The 8,348-nt window shown below is 37.8% G+C and overlaps 1 protein-coding gene across 10 annotated transcripts in view; it reads left to right on the forward strand.

The window, feature by feature from the left end:
* The window catches only part of IKZF1 (IKAROS family zinc finger 1), a 106,348-nt gene that overhangs the window by 41,061 nt on the left and 56,939 nt on the right, over window positions 1-8,348 (forward strand). The window contains exon 1 of one of the 10 annotated variants that reach the window (XM_062610892.1): window positions 1,604-1,626. The exons of 8 other annotated variants lie outside the window; for them this stretch is intronic. The gene's annotated coding sequence lies outside the window, so the exon portion shown is untranslated. Of the gene's footprint in view, window positions 1-1,603; window positions 1,627-1,719; window positions 2,656-8,348 lie in introns of those variants that run through there. One more of the 10 variants, XM_062610897.1, reaches the window with a different exon arrangement.

Genomic DNA, 8,348 nt, shown 5'->3' on the forward strand with positions numbered 1-8,348 from the left:
GGAAGCTGTAATGCATTATAAGGGCCAAATCCTTTAAAAGGCATGCTCTGTTAGCTTCAGTTGACTGCTCGCATCAATTGTAATTCCCATACATACTGGAGCACCATGCATTATGACTCTCTGTTAAACATTATAAACGATCATTGAAATCATGCAAAGAAAAAGCATATTAATATATTGCATTTAGAAATAAGTGCTGAAGTTCCTTCCAAGTACTTAGAATTCCTCCAAACCAGCTGAGCTGGGGCACATTTCTGAGTGGTTTGTGGCACTGCTCTCTTGCGTTGGTAGTGAATCACAGAGTTTAAGATGTTCAGTCTTAGTGAAATGCAGGATGGGATGGCTTTCTTGTATGAAAATGTAGTTACTTCTGAATTTTCTAAATCAAATTTTTGCCCTTAGGTAATTTTGCTTTTTTTTTTTTCTGTTCTGTAATGAGGGAAATTGTCGGTCAGAAAATTGAGAATGGGTTTGTTCATGTTCCCCTGTAAAGTCTTGGTATTCCTCTTCATGAGTTAATATAACAGTAGCATTAATATAACAGTAGCATACAGGAGTTCATAGCGTGTCCCTTTTCCAAAAGGTGTCATCACTCACATGCAGAAGTTTCTTTCTAATATTGACATGTTATGTTTTGATTTTAACTCTTTGTTTTAAAAGTGAATTAAAAGAATACAGGATATACTGCTTAGACTGTCATTAGCCCCCACTCCCTCAAGATACCTCAATCCTTAGCAAATCTATCAAGTTTTAGTTTGATGGCTGTATGCTTTGTTGCTTTATCAAAGTCTGAAGCTGCTGCATGTGGACATGAGAAGCTAAGTGTAGAGCAAGACCAAGAACTCTTCAAATGATAGCTGTGCTTAGCAGAACTGGGGGGAGAGGGGAAGGGAGGGAAGTGCCCAAAATACTGCAGAGCTCTGCACTTTCCTTAGTTCATGTTTCTGTTTTTTCCAGATTTGCTTCCAACCTTAAAGATTTTTTCACAAATATTAATATTGGTGTAATTTTTTGGAGTAAATTTGCCTAAATTAGTTTGATATCCTGCAAATTTATTAAAAAAAATTAGAAATTATATACCTAATGCTAAGGTAAATTTAAGATAAGTAGCCAAGGAAAAGATAGGTTTATCCACCGAGGCAGAAGACTGACTAGCCTGAAGTCAATGGAAGTCCAGTGGTGGACACAGGAGCCAGGATTTCAAACCTTCGCTGATACCTGTATGTGTGTACAGCTTCCAGGAGAAGCGACAGGAATGCAAAGTCATCATATGAAATTGTACTGACTGTCCTAATTCAGTCAGGAAGAACTGGTGGACCCCAGCAGTTAAAGAGGAATCACTAATCTTTCTGGCCCAATGTAATAATGTGAAGAGAGGTCAGCGAACTCCTGTCTCTTTGCCAGTCATACTTCCAGTAACTGGAGAAGCTTAGATGCCAATCCCATGTGCATCATTTATACTAGCTGAGTATTTCTCAGGGTGGCTAGTTAACTCTTAGCAGGTAAAGTGAGTTGATGTATTTTCAGTAGGTCCCATACTCAGGAGTTGCAGTGGATGGGCAAGCTTGTCATACACCTGTGACTTCCCACCTCAGCTTCTGGCTGCCAGTGCTCGCTCTGGGAATGGTCTGGTTACATATTTTCTTATATACATATGAATGACACTTTTGTCACTTGTGTTACATGCATTTTACAATTACAAAAAAAAACCAAACAAACAAAAAAATAAAATGGAATAATCTCCATCTCAGTGTTACTGTAGCGGTTTTCCTTTCTTTTGTGGACCTTAATACCAAAAACTTAGTGTGCCTGACACTTCCACTGCATAGCAATGAAGAAATGTAAGTGAAGAATCAATCCACAGAGTTTTACAACACAAAACTTGTTCCTCATTGTTAAAATTGGATAACTCCAAAATGTGGCCAGAAACATTTCCAGATATGTTTTATTTGAGCTTAGGTACTTCTTACAGTAACGTCACAATCTTGCAGAAAACAAGGAAATGGGTCCAGTCTGTATTTCAGCAACAGGGCATAATGAATTGTATGCTGTTCTGGCAGGTCGTTTTTGGCAGCACTTACTTAAAAAGTCCAGAGGATATCAAAAGTCATGGATCACAGCCTAATTGTGTGGCTCTTTGTCAGGAAAAGCTTCCACTGAAGACCTGTGGGATTTTTTTTCTTTTCCTCTTGTTTTATGTGCAAGAAGAGCTGGGTCCATAGTGAATTTTATTGTTTTTCTGTCAAGATTCACATATGTATTTGATTACATTTTGACCAGTCATTACTTTCCTCTATTATTAAAAGTAATTGAATTAGACCAAAGAAAATATGGTAAAGTAGTAAAACATACTGTAGCAATTTGGGAAAAGTTGTCATCCTTATGAGTGTATGGTGGGATGTGCTGCTGGCATTGTAGTGGGCTCCCCTGGAATTCTCCTCCCAGTCAACAAACCCCACTTTTCTAGGAAGTGTAAAATCACACAGAAAGAAAGGCTTGGGAATTATTTGCTTCCTCTCAGAATCCTTCCTCACTCAAAAAATAAGCAAGAGACAGTAGGAGGCTGCGCTGCTGAACAAACACTGCTGGGTTAAATGCAGTTGCTGCATACCTTCAGGATACCGGGAGTACATTGTGTCAGTTGAGGAAGAGACGGTAAGGGCTGTCATTCAGTTTTTCTGGGACTATGATTCTTTAGGAAGAGCTTTTGAATGTTTGCAACTCAAAGCAAAAGTTGAAAGGGGAAAGACCTATTCCTCACTGGTATTTTTTTCAAAGATTAATCCAAAGACTATTTTTTTCCCCAGCTGGAATAGCATTTAGAGATGAGTGTGAACTCCATCTGAGGCAAAATAGGCAGCCTCTGTCTTGTCAGTTTTATGGCAACTTTTAAACAGGAGGCTACTTTAAATACCTTCCATTCGTCCAAAGTAGTTTCAGGAGTTTTATCTCCTAGTGACTATCCAGTAAAAAGGACTGACTTCAGCTGGGAAACTCCCTGCTTTCAAGGTTAACTGCGGGTTGTTGTCCCTGTGTCTGTAACGTATACATAAATGTAACTAGGAGCCAACAAGAGTGTTATTTGCTCCCTAAACTTAGAAATAATTATTTTAGCCCGAGAGTATTTTCTGATGCTTTGTTATTAAAAGCCCAATAACTTCTGCTTCCCCCTTCTCCTCTAAGACACACCTTCCTCCAGTCTTTAAGCCGGTGAACTAGAAGAGGTTGCAGGGGGGTTTGCAGGTTTTTTTACACTGAGACAGTCACTGCCAGTACAGTGGAGTGACTGCAAAGATAGGTCCTAGTCCTGAAAACATACATGCATGTTCTTAGCTTTATTTGTACCCCTGCAAATTCATGGAGATAAGAGAGTACGGGTTTGGGACTTGCATGGTACATTCACGCTTCTTGTCTAAATGCCCCAAAAGGCCATTTTGACTGCAGTTTTTGAAAAGCAGTCACACTGAAATTGGCACATTTTTTTTTTAAGCAGTGGGAACTGTCCACTTCTTTAGCTGGTTTTGAAGTGTATTTCATGTGAAAGATTTACATTTCTTCTTGTGATCCTTGTTGCTCTGGCTTTCTCAGTAAAAGAGAAACTTGCTCCGTAAGGTAGATTTGATTTCCCGCTGCATTGCTTCATTTTTCCATTTGTGTCAACTTGCTGAGAACAGTGGAGCAATTGCAGTATATAAAGCTGGAATGGTCCATAGTGGATTGGGTCCAAAATATTTGCAAAAGCAGAGTGAGTTAACTGAAACATGTAGTGTGGAGAAATCTGCTAATTCATTTCAATTATAGTAATTTTTTAGGAGTTATTTTTAGGTTTATTGAGGGGAAAAAAATAAATCACACAGTTCCCTTATGCTTATTCAGGCTGATAATGTCCTTTAATAATCTGTAAGAGCTTGAATAGTTAGAAGGGAAATTAGGAAGCAATTCTGTGATCATAAAACAGGGTTATTGAAACCTCCTATGATTTGGATGAATTAACTACTGACATTGTTGGGGGTACTCTGCAATAACAATTCTAGACATAGAAGGATTATGTTTTTTCTATTGCATATTTAGATATGCTGTGCATCCTACACTTTTAAAATCATCTTTATATATATGGATACAAAAAATACAGTTTTGCATCTGCTGGTTGCCTTCTCACATGTGAGAGCCCTGGAAGAACATCCAGGAGCCCAATTTGGCCACTTGAGAATGTGCTGTGTTCTCAGATTGAGTGCTTTAATTTACACACCTCACCTTGTTTTAGGCCGTTTATTTATAAGATGGAAATGTGTGCATTTCCTTTGTCACGGTGAATTTATTACACTTTTCTGCTTTATTTTTAGTGAATAAAGGTGACAGAGTTTAATGCATTAATAAACTGTGGCCTTAATTAGGAAAATTACCTTCATATTTTTCTCATCTTCTGGAAACAGTTTATAATGACTCTGGTTGCAATTCAAAAACTTGAAGGAAGAGCCTTTTCATGTTTGCAAGTCCAGTAATTTGCACATAAAGTCAATAAAAGAACAGATCTTTTCTTTTGTCCTTTAACGATGAATTGTTACATGAATATAGCTCAAACACAGTAGAATACTAAGAAGAATGCATATGGAAAATATACACGTGCATAAAAGATCATTTTCAGTGCTTTGAAAAAGGATTCCCAAAGAACTGAGAATTATGTAGGATCTTTTGAGACAACTTTTCTTACACCCTCACTAACATGGAAATTAATTTTACGTATACCAGACATATAAATGTTTCACATTTGTACTGTTAGCAGAGTTCTTTTCTTAATCTTGTGTGTTGAATTACAGTGCTTCCTTCATTTTGCAGACAGGAGCTTTCCATTGAAATTTCACTGTATGCTCATAATTGTATTGTCAAGTTGCGCAGTTAACCAGAATTTACACTAGGCAGGAAGAGAGAAACAACTGAATAAACTAAACATCTCCTGAGACTTTGTAGCAAATGCTGAATATGGAATTAGTGTAGAGGGAGACAAATTGATCCACTTAGTTTAAACCCTTCTTCTTATTGTTTTAGTGCAGTTCTTTAAAATACCTGGAGGGTTTTTCTTAAAACAGAAATGGAAGGACACTGAAGTGCTTATTATGACTCGCAGGTTTCAATTTTCAGAAAGGACCACCTCTCATCCTTGTAGTTATTATTTACATTGAGCTGTGTGATGAGGCAGAAATTAAAAATAGAATTAAAATGGTTCTGAAGTAGAGTCATACACAGAGATTGTGAAGTCTAGCATATTAAATTACAATAATGAAGCTAATTATCAGCTGCTTGCTGAGATATTGGATGCTTTTAATTAAAAATAGTTTGTAGAGTTCTAGCAGTTTTCTTCAAGTATTTCCACTGGTTGTGCAATACATGCTACCTTTCTGCCGTGCTTAACAGCCTTCCTGTTGTGTGTACAGTCATATATAGCACATTGGTATGAGAAGTTAGAAGTCCATTAAAAAAAAAAAGAAAAAAGTTCTTTTCTTTAAAAGGAAAGTAAATGCTAAATACTTTTGCAAGGGTGTTTTTATTCATCTCCTCTCTTGGTTGTTGGTTCAAATCCATCGACTTCAGTGGATGCAAGGTCTACTAGGTCAAGATTGGTGCAATTAGAAATGAAGCTGTCTTATCATTCTGCAGGTAGATGCAACTCCCAGCTTAAAACCAAAAAGACTGCTGACCCATACTTATCACTCCTAACCTGTTGTTAATGTGTGAATTCTCGTGTCATGTATATTAAGGGGTATAGGTGTTCAACTCTACTGTGTCTACCAGGCTGCAGCCTGGTTTAGCTTTACTAATTTATTTATTAAACTTCTCCTTATATGTCATGGGTAATTGAATCGAGGACTCATTTTAGGAGCTTTGCTTCAGTTTAGGTGGCAAAGTGGGTTGGGGTTTTATGGTTTTGGTTGTTGGTTGGAAATCTAGTTTGCTAAAGCTGAAGCCTATGTGATGAGGAGCAGTAAGATATGTCAAAAGTCCACAAGGAAGGGATGTGCTCACACAGGAGCACTTGCTTAGGGGCAGCTGCTCCAATGACCTGTGCCAGTGTTCCCTTTTCCTTCCATGGGGCTATTTGCACAAGCAGGAGGGTTGCAAAATAAGCCCTTTCCCTGCGGTGGCTGTGGAAGCAAGGCTGGGGTTTGCTTCTCTGATTGTTTGTTTTATTGCAGTTAACCCAGAGCTGCTGATGCCAGGGAATGCATGTTCCCCACTCTTTTTATATTTCCAAATGTATATGCAGAATACCAGGTTCCTTGCAGAAGGTTCTTTCTCCCTCCAACTCAGACTTCATGAGTGCTCATATTTTCTGCTCTGAGGCTTCATGAAACGTGTACCTGCCACTGTGGGGTGCACACAGGACAGAAGTGTTGTTTCAGGGACCTTTCTGTCTGCTCATCAAGGCTACAACTACAAATAGTCAGGAAACATGCAGTTGGACATGATGTGTGTTTGCGAACTCCTTGCAGCACCAGAAGAAGTGCTATCTATGGAAGGACAATTCTGAGTTTAGGTGTGCTGGTGTAAGTCCGAAGGGGCTCCATAAATGTTAAAATTTGTGATTTAATTTCCATACCAAAAGTGACGTCCCGTTGTGCTGAGTGTGAAGCCCATGCTGCCCAGAGAAATCGGTACACACATAATTTGGAAAACAAAGAAGAAAACAAAATGTCTAGTCCTTGGATTAGGTCATGCCACTGAATTATATTGGTGGCCCAATCTTGTGGTCTTTAGTATGCTAAGAAAGGAGGGTTTGTAGGACTGACATGCTTACACATTTGTTTGAATTGATAAAACACTGTATAAATGCTAATCATTCATTTTCTTGACAAGGAGGTTTACTTTTGAATTTGCATTGTAAAACGGGAGATGAAATAATAAGTGAGGACTTTCAAATAATTAATTTGCTGTATTCTGAAAGATAAGAAAATCTTGAACTTGCAGTTACTTCTTCCTATTTACACCCAGAATCCTAAGAGGTCTCAAATCCATTTCTGGTTGCAGATGACACCAGGTATAAATGGAGGAATACCTCAGTGATTCACAGGGCATATATGATATATTCTTAAGACATCGAACAAGTTATATTGTAGAAAAAGTAGCAAGGAGGCAAATCAGCTGTATGTAAATTTTCTTTGGGCTTCAGATGGTAACATGGACAAAAGCTAACTTACTTAAATCCTAATTTTTTGCATGAGAATGGTCAGTTAAATGGTTCGTTATTTAAAACATTAGCTTAAGATTGTTATTTTTTCTAAAGCATTATGGTAGCTTTATCTGTGGATCTGGTATTCGAGTCTGAAGACGAAAACATACAAGTTAGAGTTCTGCATTGGAAAATACTTGAAGAAATAGTTTTATCTATTCTGAAGGGAGCTTTGTAGCTCTTTCAGTAAGGGACCAAACTAAACTTTGAAGATATTTTGATTCCTAAATAGAATAAATATGTATTAACACCTAGGTGCTGTTCCCTTTCTTACTATAAATGAGAGCTACGCACATTCAGCATTTGAGAGCAGGATTGCTTCAGTCAGCTGCGTACCCAGGTTTTGATTTCTAACTTAAGACTCCTAAACTTGCTGCTAACCTAAATAGATGCCACTGCGTTAAAGATGGTGAACTCACACACACTTATTATGCTAGTGATAAATTTGATTCTCCAGATAAATCTTACAATGAAAAATTACAAAACAATTCTTTTTCTTGCCAAAATGGACAGTTATTCAGGATCTCACATCATAGACATTTCTAAACCAGCATTCTTTTAGATGAATCTTTGTAAAGTTCTATTAATTTACAAACTGATATCAAGTAGATATTTTGGTGCAAATCCTTGTATCTATACATAGACCTCTTGCTTTCTGGCAAGTCAGGAACAAGGTTTCTGCTGATTCTAGAGCAGAAGAGGAAAGGGAGGAAAAACAGGGCATAGTTTCATATTTATAGATTTACCATACCAAAGGCAAAGAGGTAAATTCTGCTCTTAGCCCAAGACATGTTATGCCCAAGTCCAGTGTGAAAAACCTTTTAACAGTCACAGAGACAAAACCAACATGCTGCTGTCATTGCAGAACTGGGGGAGGAAGGGTGTCCTGTCCTGTATTATTTGCTGGTACAGAGCCTGAGGTGAAGTTAGATGGGATTTCATTCTCTTTACCAGATGTCACAGAATTACCATATGTTAGAATACAACTTTTCCCTGGGAGGGATTAAAAACACCCTTTAGGATTTTTTAAAGGTTTTTTTTGTTTGGTTAGGTTGGGTTTTTTGTTGTTGTTTTTTGTCGTTGTTGTTTGGTTGGTTGTTTTTTTGGGGTGTTTTTGTTTTTT

The sequence above is a fragment of the Pezoporus occidentalis genome, unplaced genomic scaffold (genome assembly GCF_034315485.1).
Source record: "Pezoporus occidentalis ecotype Australia unplaced genomic scaffold, CSIRO_AGI_Poc_V1 ctg15, whole genome shotgun sequence".
Classification (NCBI taxonomy): domain Eukaryota; kingdom Metazoa; phylum Chordata; class Aves; order Psittaciformes; family Psittacidae; genus Pezoporus; species Pezoporus occidentalis.